Here is a 16831-nt window from a genome sequence, read left to right as displayed (position 1 = left end):
GCTAGTTAGTCCATACCTGTGTTATATATACATATTATATTGAATACTCCAAAATTAAACATCCTGTCAGTTCTTTTTCTTTGAGAATTAGCCTAAATAAATTGAAGAAGATTGAAATCGTACCAAGCATATTCTCTGACCACAATGCTTTGAAATTAGAAATCAACCACAAAAGGGAAGTAAAGAAACCCACAAATATGTGGAGATTAAACAACATACTATTAAGAATTGAATGGGTCAAAGAAGAAATAAAAGATAAGATCAAAAGATATATAGAGACAAATGGGAATGACAGTACAACATATCAAAACTTTTGGATGCAGCGAAAGGAGTAATAAGAGGAAAGTTTATATCATTATAGGCCTATCTCAGAACAAAAGAGAAATCCCAAGTAAACAACCTAACTTTACATCTTATAGAAGTAGGAAAAGGAGAATAGCAATCCAAAGTAGGCAGAAGAAAGGAAATAATAAAAATGAGAGCAGAATTTAGAAAACAAAAAGATTATACAAAAAAATTAATACAACAAAGAGCTGCTTCTTTGAATAGATTAATAAAATTGACAAACCCCTGGTTAGACTCACTAAGGCTAAAAGAGAAAGACTCATATAAGTAAAATCAGAAAGAGAAGTTACTACAGACATCACAGATATACAAAGCATGAATTGCAGAATCTGAATAGACTGACCTCTGGTGAGGAAATTATCTTAATATAGAAACATGTCCCCTTTCCCTTCCTGGTATTTTCTATTCCCCCTTCCATGGTTCATTTTTCTTTGTGGAGCTTACTGTCATCTGTGACAGCTATGGCTAGCTGATCATCATAGTTTCATGCCATCTTTCCCTAGTGTAGAGCTGTTTCTACTCAGCCAGGGAGCACATTTCCCATGTGTGTCAAGTGCCTTGGTAAGACCAATGGAATGTGAGTAGAGGACATGTCTGTCATTTCTGGGCTGAGTTTTTGTGGCATCTACTGGGCCATTCCTTTGTTCTTTATTCAGATCTACTCTTAGATTCAAGACTTTGATTTCTACTTCAGTTTTAGGCCTATGTTGTTCTATGTAACATTTATTAATAATTAACTTTTCACATCAATTCTTTGGAACACATTTATATATATATATATGTGTGTGTGTGTATATATATATATGTATATGTATATATATATATATTGATTAGGCAGAAATAAATTCATTCTTTTATTCTTTCATTTATTCATTTATCAAAGTTTCCTTGAGTACATTTTACAGGTCTGGCTCTGTATTAGGGGCAGAGGATACAGACAGAGTCTAATAAGATGTGGTTTCTCCCCTCCTGGAACTTCTACTGCAATGGAGTGTATTCACTTTTTCCAAATGTTTTGTTAATTTAGTTAATATTCATTGGATTTCTTACAAACAGGGTTTCTCCAAATATATTATCTTTTCTTTATTTTATTGTTTAAAGTATTACAAATAGTATTACATATGTCTCCTTTTTTGCCCCCGTTGGCCTTCCCCCAGCCTCCCCTACCTTTGGGCACATGCCCTCAACCTCCTCTCCCATTCTCTTGCATCCATTGTTTATGCTTATGTACTTGCATACAAGTCCTTCGGTTGATCTCTATCTCCCCCCACCCCCAACCCTCCCAGCATTCCTGCTGTAGTTTGACAATCCGTTTGATGCTTCTCTGCCTCTGTATCTATTTTTGTTCATCAGTTTATAATGTTCTTTATTATCCATAAATAAGTGAGATCATAAGGTATTTTTCTTTCACTGACTGGCTTATTTCATTTACCATAATGCTCTCCAGCTCCATCCATGCTGTTTTGAACAAACTGCCCTATATCTCTGAACTTTTATTTCATCTCCAATTCATTTATTGCCTACTTTATATTGCAGAGTATTTTAGGAAAATTATAATAATGACTTAATAGGATAAATCAGAAAAAAATAAGAATTTTAAAAATTAATTTTGATGATCCTCTTAAATTATTTTGATAACCTCTTTGTGTACTCATTTCAGATGTTTCTTCCCTCTAATAATTGTTTCTCATAATTAAGTTTTGTAGTCATAATACCTTCTAAAACTTCTTCAGTCTCCCCTCACTGTTCCAGATAGCACACAAACTCCTTATCTTTAGCATGGCATAGATGATATCAGGAGCTCAGTTCACCTGGGAGGGAAGGAAATGAGCTCACTATAAGGTGAATTGACTAAAGCAACAAACTGAAAATAAAACAGTTAAGCCTTTAATCACTTATTGCAGTGGTCTAAGCAAGAGTCTAAGCCTGCAGGACTTCCGTGCTCCATTGAGTGGAGTGGCACATGGAGTGGCACACCGGTGGAGGGTACAGTGGACCAGCATTGATCAGCATAGGTGTGGGGGTTGTCTCAGTGTTGTGGCAGCCTTGAATAAGAGGCTCCAGCAGTCTTTTGGACCCAAGGGTTGAAAGGAGGCAAAGGGGAAGGGCTCAGAGTAGATTGAATGGGAGTGGGGAATTTTTCCTCTAAGTATCTCTTTTCTCCGTGGTAAGAAGTCCCCTGCAGAGGCTCCTGAAGAGGGCCCCTGCCCAAGGCTTCAGATAAAGAAATCTAGGGTTGAAGGTGCAGGGACTAAAAATGCAAATTGGCCAAAGGCATGACTGGCCAGTGGCATTTGAGTCCTTGACTGCAGCTCCCTTCAGAGCTGTGCACCAAGTCTGGTGTGGCGGGAAGGGCAGCTTATCCCATGATGCATGGCAGGTAAAGCTTTTGTGATTGCCGGTAGTCAGAGTGGAAGAAAGTCACACACAAGTTTTTAGCCAGGAGTCAGATTGCTCAGACGGTTTGGTTCTCCATGATCTGGCCCCTATCTGCTTCCATAACCTCTTCTTTGGCTACTTTCTTGCCTTATATTCTCCAGAAATTCTGGAAACACTTAACTTTAGCGTATATCCAATAATTTTTTATTGACTTGGCTTTGCTAATGCTGTTCCCTCAGAAAAAAAAAATGTTTTTACTTTTCTTATTCTCTTGGTTAATATCTGTTAACTCTTTGACACAATTTGTGAGTTACTGCCTTCCAAGAAGCCTTCGATTAGTTCATATAATGCCCTTCCATTGTGTTCCTAAGGCATGTTTTACATATTTTTAATTATATCTTCATATATCTATCTGATTCTTCTATTTGACTGTGAGGTCCTTGAGGATGACCCTCTTTATCACCACATGACTAAATCTCCAGTGCCTGGCACTGGTCTTTGTGCCTCAGGGTTTGCCGATTAAATAAGTGAGTGAATGAGTGAAATATAAACACACTAGTGCTTTATCCTTGGTCTTTTATGATGTGGCCAGCCCAAGCCTCTCTTTTATACCTCATTTTCCACTGGGGTCAACACAGTTACTCCTTTTAGTTTTTTGGCCTCTACATTTGTTTATGCTCTCTCAAAAGCCTACAGTGCCATCTTATTCCTTGTGCATTGATTGAAGTGGACCTCTTCCTAAAGGTCTTTCTCAAAAATCTCTGGACTTGACTTTTCTGAAGGCTTGGATCTTATGCCACAAAATTCTTTGTTGCTTATTTTATCCCATTTATTAGATTGTAAGTGCCAATATCCCTTAAGGCACTTCAACTAATGCTTTCCAAATTGTAGGTCAAACTCAACAATATTTGTAAACAAGTATAAATAAACTGAAGCAGAACTAATCATTGAGAGCCATAAATAAATAAATAAATAAATAAATAAATAAACAAACGTATTAAAGGAAGAAGGAAAATAAGTCACTTCAGAATGTGAAAAATTGCTTCAAAATTGAAAGAACTAGAAAGTATCTAGGAGATGACAGCAACTATTGAAAGAACCGGCTTCCAACTGTCTTTAAAACCTGGAAGTGTAACATAATAAGTCTGTTCTCCCCTGTGGATAAGGAGAACATACTTTTTGCTAATTTATCTAGCTTGCAAAGCACAGTATGTATTTTTTCTTTAATGCTAGTAAAAATCAGTTGTCTTCACCAGTATTTTCCTGAGAGTTCTGTATGAAAGGCAGCAAGTATTGGATTATACTTCATTGCTGTTGCATTTAAGCCTTTAATTATTTATTTAAAGATAAAAATATGCTATAGAGGCTGATATTTCTTTGCCCTTTTCTTCTCTCCCTATAACTTAGAAGCTATCTTAAGAACTATCACAACAGAAATCTGATATAAGGCCTAAGTGTGAGAAAAATTGAGGTTCTAAATGCCAAAGCAGTTGGTGGTTTGGGGTATGAGATTGATATATATATACATCATATATATATGTATATGTATATATATATAAATTTTTTTTTAATAAACCATGTAGTTCTTCCATATTTGAAGCAAGTGATGGAAGCTACTAGAAACATTTAGTGAATATTAATTGCTTCCAGGCATTTCAGTTACAAATGCTGACCTGCACTACAAAGTCAGAATTTACTCAGCTTTACTTTACTTATTCTTTAAAAACATCAAGCCTTATAAACCAACTCCCCCCCTCCCCCCCCCCCACACACACACACACACACACACCTCTGCCCCTAATCTAATGACCTTGCTATTTTAATTTTGGGTTATGTTAATATTGGAAAAATTATGTTTTGTTATTGTTTTTTTTTTTAAAGATTTTTTTTTTTTTTTTTCAGAAAGGAAGGGAGAGGGAAAGAGAGACAGAAACATTAATGATGAAAGAGAATCATTGATTGGCTGCCTCCTGCCCACCCCACAGGGAATTGAACCATGACCTCCTCGTTCCTAGGTCAGTGTTCAACCACTGAGCCATGCTAGCCGGGCTACCATTATTCTTCATTGGAATGTGCCCATAGTTGTTTATATAATTTATAAAATATTCTTGGTCCCATTCAAATTTGTCATTTTATGAAAGAGGTGTTTAAAGTGAATCTGTAGAGAAAGAAAGTAAGCTAATCATTGCCAGGGACTGTTGCAGGACATTTTAATTGGTTTTGTTTTTGTTTAAATCGAGTTATAAGTCAATGATGATACCATTTTAAATACTTAGTTTAACAAAGTAAATGACATGTAGAAGTATTCAGACTCTAAAATTCTTTATCAACTGTAAACAATAGCCTCCATTTCATAGCATTTTACTGTTGTCAAAGCAGTTCCCCATGACTCCATTTTATTTGATTCCTCACTATAGTCCAATGAGATGGGCTGAACAAGTTATTATAAAGCAGTGGAGCCCAAAGATGATGAATGAGTTATATAAAGGTCATATCGTAGTATACGGTAGAGACAAGGTGATGAATTTGAAATCCTATAAAATAAATTAAATCAAAATATTTTTGTTATGTACAGATACCAGTCTTTCAAATATTAGTCTTTAAAATTCCCGAAGTTTTAAAGACTAGTATTTTGAAATATAAATTACTCCAAAACTTTAGTTTCTATATATCTTATAGTATAAATTATTTGCTAATGTGGTTTTAAAGAATCTCCCTTAAAAGGTTAAACTTAATTCTTTGGTTCCTTAGCAGTATTGGAAATGTTAAAAGAAAAAGATATGCATTTTCATAGCCCTTAGACTCTCTAAAAAGTTCTAATACTAATACAAATACCTTTTACCATTCACTTACAATATAACTTATTTTAAAACTAGAGGCCCAGGGCACAAAATTTATGAACAGATAACATCTCTAGGCCTGACCTGTGATCAGGGCCTATGTTTCCTGGCTGCCAGCAGCCAGCCCCACCTCCCTCTGCCACTACTGCCGGTCACCCTCTGTGTGTGGGCGACTGATGGGGTGATTGGGGCCTGACACCACCCACATTTGCTGCCACGCACCCCTGGTTCCCCATTGGGCTATTGGAGCCTGCTGGCTGAAGGGAGGGACCAAGAGGTTGGCCAGCAGGCCCTGATCAGCTGACTGGTTATTCTGCTGTCCAGTTGATTTGCATATTATGCGCGCGCGCGCGCACACACACACACACACACACACACACACACACACACTAGAGGCTCAGTTCATGAATGCGCAGGGAGGGAGGCTGTCCCCTCAGGCCAGCCTGTATCCTCTCCAATACGGGACCCCTCCGGGAATGTCTGACTGCTGTTTAGGCCCGATTCTTGTAGGATGGGACCCAAACCGGCAGTCAGACATCCCTTTCACAATCTGGGACCACTGGCTCCTAACTGCTCAACTGCCTGTGTACCTGGTCGCCCCTAACTGCCTGCTAGCCTGATCACCCCTAACTGCCTCTGCCGCTGGCCTGATCGCCCCTAAATGGCCCCTTTGCTGGCCTGGTCACCCTATGCAGCCTGCTGTTCAGTCATTTGGTCATCCCTCACTAACCCCCTGCCGGCCTGGTCACCCCAGGCAGTCTGCTGGTCGTTACTGTTACTGTGATGGCATCCGGGACAATTTGCTTATTCTTCTATTATTAGATATATATTGGTTTAAACTTAAGAAGCTCCAAGTCAAAGCAAACACATGCACTGACTTTTTATCCTACATAATGAGAAATCCTCTACATGTCCATTCCCAAGGAAGGGAGAATGAGGAATGATGGGTAATGGGTGTGTGTGTGATTGCTTTTTGGGGGAATAAAAATCTATAATTAGATTACAGTAATAGTTGCACAACTCTATCAATACTAAAACCCATTGCATTGTACACTTTAACAGGTGAACTTTACAGTGTATAAATTATATATCATATAACTGTTTAAAACTCAGAAGCATACAAGCTTTTCTTTCTTTGTCCTTATTTTTTATTTATTTTTTTGTCCTTATTTAATATTTTTGCTCACCCACAGCTTTGAAGAGTCTGCTTCTTTGTCCTTTATCGTCCCCTTCTATTTGGATTTTCCTATTAACTCACTGACTGTCAGGAGCAGTTGCTTTCCTCTCTATTTCATTGATCCCTTTTTCTCCTGTAATATTTTTAATAATGGGATCTCTCAGATTTTATTCTTACTTTTCTCCCATCCTTTGGATACAATTTTCTCTGGATCTAGCACACTGCCTAGCTTATAATAACTGCTTGGTAAACTTTTGTTAGATGAAGGTCTAATTTCACTGACTTCCAAAGCTGATAAATCTCCTAATTCTATATCTCTAGCCAGGCTGCTTTTTGAATTACCAAGTTATATTGCTTATTTGTTAGACTTTTCTGCCTAGACATTATTAGGAATCTAGGACACGATTATTCTTCCCTACCACACCTACTTAACCTGCATCATTTCAGTTAAGTAGCATCTTTATCCCCTCTTTGCCCCCTTTGTCGCAAACCTGTTTTATTCTCATTATCTCCTTTTTTTCATCTCCCTTGTTGAATGTCTCAGCAAATCTAATCTATCCCGATTCAAATATGTCCCTGGAATCTTAGCCCCTAGGCTCCACACCCTCTGCCTTCTTTTATTTATATCGCTGCCATGTAACATGCAAGGCTGATTGGATTAAACCTGTATTATTGAGGAAGCTGGGTTGTCTCTTGACTATAGGATATAAAAGTAACTATTTCAGTTGACTATACAAGCCCTTTTGAAATCTTGCTTCTAAACCTGTGTTTTCTGTCTAAGCTATTGGTACTCTAAGGCTGCTTTTTAAAATTATTATTCCATTTTTTTTAATTTCCATCACCATTTATCCCCTCCATGCTCTCTTCAATCTCCATCACCACCACTCCCCCATCCCCCCAAACTCCCCTGCAACCACCACACTGTTATCCATATCCATGAGTTCTCTTTTTTTTTGCTGGATCCTTCCTCCTTCCCCTCCCCCCAACCACCAAACCTGTCTGCCTGCTCTCATGAGTCTGTCTCATGTGTAGAATTTAATGAACAAACTGAACTACTAAGGCTGCTTTGAAATTATCTTTCTTTCTTGAACTTCTTTAGATAAAAATGCCTTTTTAGGTCCCCATGCCTTTGTTTATGCTCTTTTTTCTGTTCCAGGATGTCCTTTCCATTTTCCCCAGAAGATTCCCGTTTGTCATTTATGTTTCTTTAAAAAGTCATCTTGTTCATTCTTTAATCGATTATTTACTAAGTTCCAGCTTTGTTCCACTTACTGTGCTTGGTCAGTGAATTAGACACAAACCCTTGTCCTCATAAAACTTACAAAAGAGATCTTCATTGAAATCTTAATGAAATCCTCAATCCTACCAGGCAGGGTTCATTAGTACTTTGATTGTACCTATAACAGTGTCCAATAAGAATTTCTACAGAAAATGTCATGTGAAGAGCTCATTGGCTTTGAAGTCCATGGCTTATTATTTGCTACTGATGGGTGAGACTTAGTTTCTTCTTTAAAATCAAAGTACCAGTATTTAATCATGGCAGGGTTATTGTGAGTCTTGGTGATAATGAACATATGAAAGAGCCCAATGTCTAGTAAATGCTGTCTGTTTCAAAATTATGAAATAGTAGCTCAATGCAGTAAATGCTGTTTATTTCAAAATTGTTATTTTTTTTATATTTGATCATTTCCTTATCCTGATTATAGCACACAAAAAATTCTAGGCTGAGTCCATCATAATTCACTCCTGTGTATCAAAATCTAGTACTTTGCCCTGATGGGTTTGATTCAGTGGATAGAGTGTTGGCCTGTGGACTAAAGGGTCCCAGGTTCGATTCTGGTCAAGGGCATGTACCTCGGTTGCAGGCACATCCCCAGTAGGGATTGTGCAGGAGGCAGCTGACTTGATGTTTCTCTCTCATAAATGTTTCTAACTCTGTATCCTTCTCCTTTCCTCTCCGTAAAAATCAATAAAATATATTTTTTAAAAAATTTAGTACTTAGCTGGCACTCAAGAAATGTTTGGTGAATTTAAAAAAATTTAGATGTTGGGAAAATAGATCAGATTGTCTATATAGTACGGCTACTGAGGTGTATTTTGGGGCTTTTACTAACCAGCAACATAATTTATTTGAATTTTTTTTTAATTGTGTTTTATTAGAGTTTTAATTGGTAGCACAATTAACACTATATTTATTTTCTGATAACTTTTTTTATTGATAAAAATGCTGACTGAATAAGAAAATGGTTAAAAGGCTATCAGCAACTAGGAAAAGCTTGGGATTCTTTTTTGAATAATTAACTTTTTGCAAAATTATATTTTTATAAAATACTCGAAGTAACAGCTAATTGATGATGGGTTTCCACATGCTTCTAAAACCAGATGAGGAAATGCACCGAATAGTACCATGCAAATATTCATAACTACATAAAATATTATTTTGCATAAGTAATATAATGATGCTTTAGTGACTCAACTTAATATCAAATCCCTATGTCAGGCCTCAATGAAGAAATAATCCTGCTGATGAACATGTTTCTTCCCCTGGGATCCACACATTTGAATGGTTTTTTCTTTCATTTCATTAAGATAGCACAGTCCATAGATCACCTGCCTTTGACTTATAGTTGGTACTTGGTAAACAGAGGTTTTAGTTAATTTTCTTTCTGCCTATTTGCATGATGGCACTCTAGAGTTCAGTTTGTGAGATAAAGTATAATTTTATGTTGTATGATACCCTATGGTACCTGAACATTATTTCACCAGGATTTACTATAATGCAGAAAGTTAAATCCCAGTAGAACTTAAGCAATTTTATCTTCTAGGTGACAATGAACTGAAAATGTTTACTTTTTTTTTAGAGGTTACTATTTATTTTAGTTGTAAGGTCTAGCATGCATTTTTAATCTAAAAATATGAAAATAGAAACTAGCCAGATATAGGACTTATTAAAACAGGTAATATAAAAATCCTATATAATAAAAGAGAAACATGCAAATTGACCATACCTCCACTACGCCCACCAGCCATGCCCACAAGCCAATCAGGAGCAGCAAGTATGCAAATTAACCCAACCAAGATGGCAGGGGCCAGAGCTGGAGCAAGTAGGAGCCTTGTGTTGCCCCTGGCGATGGAGGAAACCAAGCATTCCATCTACCCTGGCCTGACCTGGCCACTGCTCAAGGTTACAAAGTTTCAATTATAGAAGATAAATAAATTCCAACAAAGATGGTGGTGCCCACGGAGATTTTGTAAGCAGGAGGCTTGGGTTGCCCCTGGTGATGGAGGAAGCCAAGCTTCCCACCACCCTGGGCTGCCCTGGACTGCCTTGGCCTCCACTTAAGGCTAAAAAGTTTGAATTATAGCTGAAACTGGTTTGGCGCAATGGATAGAGTGTCGGCCTGCAGACTGGGTCCCGGGTTCGATTCCAGTCAAGGGCATATACCTGGGTTGCAGGCACGTCCCCAGTGGGGGGTGTGCAAGAGGCAGCTGGTCGATGATTCTCTTTCATTGATGTTTCTGACTCTCTGTCCCTCTCTCTTCCTCTCTGTGAAAAACCAATAAAATATATTTTTTAAAAAAGTTTGAATTATAGAATATAAATAAATCCCAGATCCCTGCTTCCAGCCAGTCCTGGCCTATGCTTGGGTCACTGGGGAACATGGCCAGCCTGCAAACTACCACAAGCCCCTCATCCAGGCCACTCCATGCCACAAGAGAATCCCCACCCTGATCCAGGACACCCTTCAGGGCAAACCAGTCAGCCCCGACCCATGCACCAGTCCTCTATCCTATCTAATGAAAGAGTAATATGCAAATTGACTGTCACTCCAACACACAATATGGTTTCCCCCATGTAGTCAAAGATAGCTGCCCCCATAAGATGGCCAGCTGGGGAGGGCAGTTGAGAGGGACCAGGCCTGCAAGGGAGGGCAGTTGGGGGCGATCAAGCCTGCAGGGTAGGACAGTTGCAGGGGGGAACCAGACCAGAAGGGGAGAGCAGTTAGGGACGATGAGGCTGACAGGGGAAGACAGACAGGGGTGACCAGATCACCAGGGGAGGGCAGTTGGAGGGACCAGGCCTGCAGGAGATGGCAGTTGGGGTTGACCAGGCTGGCAGCAGAGGTCAGTTAGGGGTGATCAGGCCGGCAAGGGAGGGCAATTAGGGGCAATTGGGCTGGCAGGGGAGTGGTTAGAAGGTGATAAGGATGGCAGGCAGAAGCGGTTAGGGGCAATCAGGCAGGTAGGCAATAGTTGGGAGCTAGCAGTCCTGGATTGTGAGAGGGATGTCCAACTGCCCGTTTAGGCCCGATCCTACCAGGATGGGGCCTAAACAGGCAGTTGGACATCTCTTGAGAGGTCCCAGATTTGAGAGGGTCCAGGCTGGGCTGAGGGACACCTCCCCCCACCCCACCCCGAGCACAAATTTCGTGCACTGGGCTTCTAGTTTAAGAATAAATATTAAGTACTAAACTTTTCTAGGATTTAGAATTTTTCTGTAGCCAAAAGAATTTATTACTGGCTTTTGTAAGGTCATAAGTATTTATCAGGTATTGTCACAAGAAACTGGGTAAGGTGGAAAATGGAAAATTTTTCTAATATAATTTCTTTGTGATAGTTTTTTAAAAAAAACAAAACTAGCATTCTTTTGTTGATATAGAACCAAATCACATAAAATGACACTAAAATAGTTGAGAAGAGAGATGTATATATATCTGGCTAATTTGAATAACAAGTGCCAATATATTTAGGCTATGGAATTAGTGGAATATTTATATAGCTATCACTGATTTCAGTAATTAGCATTCAAATACAAATAATATAGTATTTTACTTTAATATACTATCAAGAAAGTAATCTTCCTTAAAGTAATATGAACTTCACGACTTCACTGAAATAAATGTTAATGTTTTTCTTTTGTTTTTGGTTGTTTTATTCTACATTTTGAGTTTTGCCTGTTTTTTGACAACCATATCCGTTCTGGTGCGAACACCTTTTCCTGTAGCAGGGGAATAAGTACTTACACGTGACTGCTATTGATAGCATTGGAAGGACCTTCTTCAGGTTCCTATCTCCAAGATTAAATTTAGCTGTCAGAGAGAGGAGCATGAGTATTGTATGGAGAGGGAAAAATATAGGCATTCTCATAGCATCCTATTGTTCTCACACAGTCTTCATACAGCAATGCAAGCCGAGCATTGTACAACTCCCGAAGTGCCACTTACACATTTTGATGTGAACAGTGTTCCCAGAATTGTGCAGTTTAATAGCTACTTAATAAAGTTCTGCTCTATCATACATGTGTGTGTTTTTTTTTGTTTGTTTGTTTTTAATTCTTCTTATTTTTTCTTCTTCTTATTTGTTTTGTTTCCCAGGTCAGTGACAGTATACTTTTTTGAAGTCTGTATTTTTATTTATTTTTTATTTTTCAGTTACAGTTGTCATTCAGTACTATATTAGTTCCAGGTATGCAGAATAGTGTTTAGACATTTATATAACTTAAGAAGTATTTCCCCCATAAATCTAATACCCACATGGCATTACATAATTATTACAATATTACTGACTATATTCCCTATGTCTATTTTACATCCCAGTGACTATTTTGTAACTACCAGTTTGTAATATTAATTAATTAATTTATTTATTTATTTATTTTTCACCTGAGCATAATTTTAGAGACTGGAAGGGAGGGAAGGAGTATTGGAAGAGAGGAGTAGAGGAGGAGGGAATGAGGAAGAGAGGAAGAGGGGCGAGGGAAAGAGAGAGACAGAGAAAACATCAATGTGAAAGAACATTGATTGGTTGCCTTCCCTATATGCCCTGACCTGGGCTGGGGATCGAATTTATATCCCAGGTATATGCCCTTGTCCGGGAATTAAACCTGAGACTCATCTGTGTGCAGAACAACACTCTTAACTACTGAGTCCCATTTGTACTTCTTAATTAAGGACAATATCTTAATAGTTCTTATATCCCTAGCATCTGGCTCAAGTTAAGGAAAGAGTCAACCACTGTTATTAGAAAATAGTTTAGAATTCTTTTTCAATATTTATCTATTCATACATTGTTAACTGGCTTACCATACTTTCTTTGAGGAAAACTGAACTTTAAAAAATCTATAATTTACATGTGGAAAATAATAGATTATTTTTGGTTGAATCATTCAATTATTATAGGAAGAATGTGGGTCATATCTTAATAATTGATTCTGTGTGAGGTTGTTTTTTCCCCCTCATATATTTTACTGATTTTTTTACAGAGAGCCAGGGAGAGAGAAAGAGAGTTAGAAACATCGATGAAAGAGAAACATCGATCAGCCGCCTCCTGCACAACTCCCACAGGGGATGTGCCAGAAACCACGGTATATGCCCTTTTCCAGAATCAGACCTGGGACCCTTCAGTCCGCAGGCCGATGCTCTATCCACTGAGCCAAACCGGTTTCGGCGAGGTTTGTTTTTAACTGTCACCTGAGGATATATGTGTATTTTTTTTTTCAAAATTGATTTTAAAGAAGGGAGGAAAGGAGAGAGAGAGAAAGAGAGGAAGAGAGAGAAACATTTATCCATTGGGGATTGAACGCACACTTTTGGTGTGTGGGACGATGTTTCATCCATCTGAGCCACCTTACCAGGGCTTGATTCTCTCTTTTAATACTTTTACCTTTTAGAACTGATTTTCATTTTGCTTATTCTTATTCATTTGTTTTGCCTGATCACTAACCACAATAGGCCTAGGAAAGGGAATAAATTGGTATTGATGTTTCAGTTATGTTTCCTTCTAAGAATTATTTCAGCAGTCTATCAAATTCTGTGTTTGTTGATTAGAAAATATATATTCTGTATATATAAAATGGCATCATCTTGTATTCTTTTCTGTATAGATTGTAGTGATATGTTAAAGAAGTGTGTATACAAACATAAATGTAAAAGATTTACATTTAGAAAGATAGATGATTTATAATTAGAAAAAGACAATTAGACCTACCTTGAAATTTATTCTCAGATTTTGACATTAGGACAAATATTGTGGAGAAATAATTAGAAATAAGAGTTATAACATCTAATTTTAGTATCATCCTCAACTTTCAAAGACACATGTATTCCTATTAGTCAAAGATTTGAGTACTACTTAGAGGCTGTGTATTGATAGGGGACCTAATTATAGCCCCTTTTACAGAAAAGGCTTTATTTCCAGATCTTATAGATCCCAGGCTCACATCCTTAATTTGAATAATTCTTGTGATCTTAGTTTTAGTTATTAGTGGAAATGGATAAAGATGAAGTTTGTGGATGTTGGCATCATGTAGTATTAATATAATTTTGGGGAGTAGATATATATATAGAGAGAGGGAGGGGGATACTATATAGTGATCTAAACATATTTGTAAGGCTTCAGAATAAATGATTTCTCATCCATACTTGGTTTTGGTCCACCATCTGTTTGAATTCTTGGAGTCTTTTTAATTTTACTAACCATCCATGATAGTACAGTAATTTGTTTTGTTAATTTATAAACTTATGGGGAGAAAGTTGGGTCACTATGCCAAATTTGCCATTTTTTAAATCCTGTTTCTCCTTGCAGGGATTTTTGGGGGAGGGAATGGCAATATTTCTTAAATGAGAGTGAAAACTTTATATGGATGACCAGAAGTTACAGGATGTTGATAATTGAAAACTACACATTCTCCTTTCTGATCATTTCTCAAATGACAAATCATGCTTCTTTTTTGGGTGATAGAATTTTATATACTGAATGTGTTGGAGGGAGTTAGGGTCAAGAGGACAAAACATTACACTCTTAGGCCCAGTTTTGTTACTGTCTAAGTGACTTTAAACATGCTTGTAATTACCTTCATCTGAAAAAATGAGTATGACTTCTGTCCAAAGAACATGTGTTACTCTCACCAACAGAAATTGGGTGATAAATGCTATTGTTTCAGATGAGGCCAGTAAGTATTCCATTATGAGTAACTTCCCTAAGGGTTTCATCCTGTCACCTAGAACAGTGCTTTTATATGGTGAGACTCTCAAAAAGACATTGAAAATGTTGATCTCTCTATGTGATTTTTGTATTTCATTCTAGATTTGTGATCTGAAATAAGTGGTGTTTGCTTTGTCTTCAGATTACTTTAAAACATTGTACAGGAAGTAGATGACTTGTATGGAGAAGGTAGTCTGAGGACATAGCTTATTGTACAGATTATGTTAAGGTATAAAGTTCTTCATTCTGCTTATGTTATATCTAAGTATTTTTTAGTTTTGGTAAAATATTTACATTTGAAGACAGAAATATGTAGTTAGTGCAAACCTTATCTTAAACATTTTTTTTTTTTTTTACTATGCAGACAAATTCTCAGATTTAATGTGTTGGGGCTTTTGCTTCAGCCAAATGTCACCATTGTGACAATTTTTTGTTAGTATAAAAAAGCACAGAAATAAATATTATAGTTCTGCTTGCTTCTAATTTTGATTATTATTCTTATACATGCTATCTTTTAGTTACTTGATAATTTGTGGGTGATTTTATAATTCCTCTTTTTTTTTTCTACTGTATGACAAAACCACTACACACACTTTATTAGCCTTCAGTTTGACTTCACTCTCATGCATTATACTGCAATATGTTGTTACCTAATTTAGTAATAATTTTATAATAGCAGCTTAACATCTCATAATTTTAATTGTTATCAAGAAGAATGACATCTTTTAATTTGATTCAAAATTCAGAAGGATGGATTAATGACAAATTAATAATTTACCACCTTTGCATAATACTGAAGCATGGAATATTAGAAGGATTGATGGCAGAAAAGGTTAACAAATTTTAGCAGCTTTCATTAGCTTTACATGGTCATATGTTTGTGGTGCTGACTGAAATAGGCCTTGTAGGGGATCTCAGTCTAGGGAACTAATTACTTGTGCCGATTGCCGCACTGATGAATAGACCCTCATTGTATCATTCCCCTGAAGACGAGGAGCAGCCTGTGATTCACGACTGCATCCTGGCTGATATTTGATAATAATTTTAACAGATAAATGTAGGTAGGCAGAATGATGAAGTGCCTATCCAAGCTCCAGGACTATCAAAGCCAAGCACAGAGCCATCTGTGTGCCTTTCCCCCTCTCACCTAAGGAGAATTTTGTTTCATTAATTGAGCTTAAACAACTGTTGTCTTTTGTTTGTGTGTATATTCTGTAGGTATTCCTTATTTATTTTTAAACGATAACATTAGTATTCATTTAAAATTTAAACAGCAGAACAACAAAGAAGAATAAAAGCTTTTTAATTTTTCTTTTGAGGTCTGTAATTCTTACATTCTTTGGCACTCCATTTTGAGTGCATTATATCTCCTCTTTATGCATGATCAAAATCAACAAAGGAAATTGTTTGTGTTCTCTGTGTCTATCCAGAATTCTCAGAAAAGAGCATAGATTCCTATTATTTTTAAAAAAATATTTTCTTTAAATAATATACTGTTGTTACCTATGCTTTTATTAATCTAGGATAATTTTTAATTGATTAAGTACTTACTATAAATCTTTCAAAAATTTTATACCATTTTAAAACATTAAAATAGGGATAACTTTTATGTGAGTATTTTGGGACTGTCAATTGCTCAAGACTACTAATTTGTCAAAGCTGACAGGTACAATTTTATTAGCTCATGAAACATAAGTGAGATTTTATTTTATATTAGACATTACTTGCAGAAGTTTCGATTATGAATTTTTAAAATTTCATTATCGAGACCCATAGGTTTTCATGCTGTGTATCTTTAGTGAATAAGTACAGTCTGCAGAGATTTTTTTCTTACTATTAGTGTTTTCTTTATAAAATATTTTCCAGCATGTTAGATCACAATTAGTTAATAGGAGAGAAAGTTGATATTTATGCATTGCCATGTACAACATCTACATAATTGGGGAAAATATAGAACTTGAATTGAGTGAACCCTTTAAAAAATATATTTCCAAAAGTATGCTTTTGATATAGCAATTATTGCACATCATATAGCATGTAGTTTTTAATTAAATATAAAAACAGACTACATAAAACAGAAATCCAATCTGATTTGCTTGAAAATAGA

General features: G+C 36.7%; 1 protein-coding gene across 5 annotated transcripts in view; it reads left to right on the top strand.

Annotated features, from left to right (window-relative positions):
- LRBA (LPS responsive beige-like anchor protein) overlaps positions 1-16831 on the top strand; it is a 514593-nt gene that overhangs the window by 261482 nt on the left and 236280 nt on the right. The gene's annotated exons all lie outside the window — the stretch shown is intronic.

This window comes from Pipistrellus hanaki (assembly GCF_964339955.1).
Source record: "Pipistrellus hanaki genome assembly, chromosome: 5".
In the NCBI taxonomy this organism is placed as follows: domain Eukaryota; kingdom Metazoa; phylum Chordata; class Mammalia; order Chiroptera; family Vespertilionidae; genus Pipistrellus; species Pipistrellus hanaki.
The sequence above is the reverse complement of the archived record's forward strand: the minus strand, read 5'-3'. Positions and strand labels throughout refer to the sequence as shown.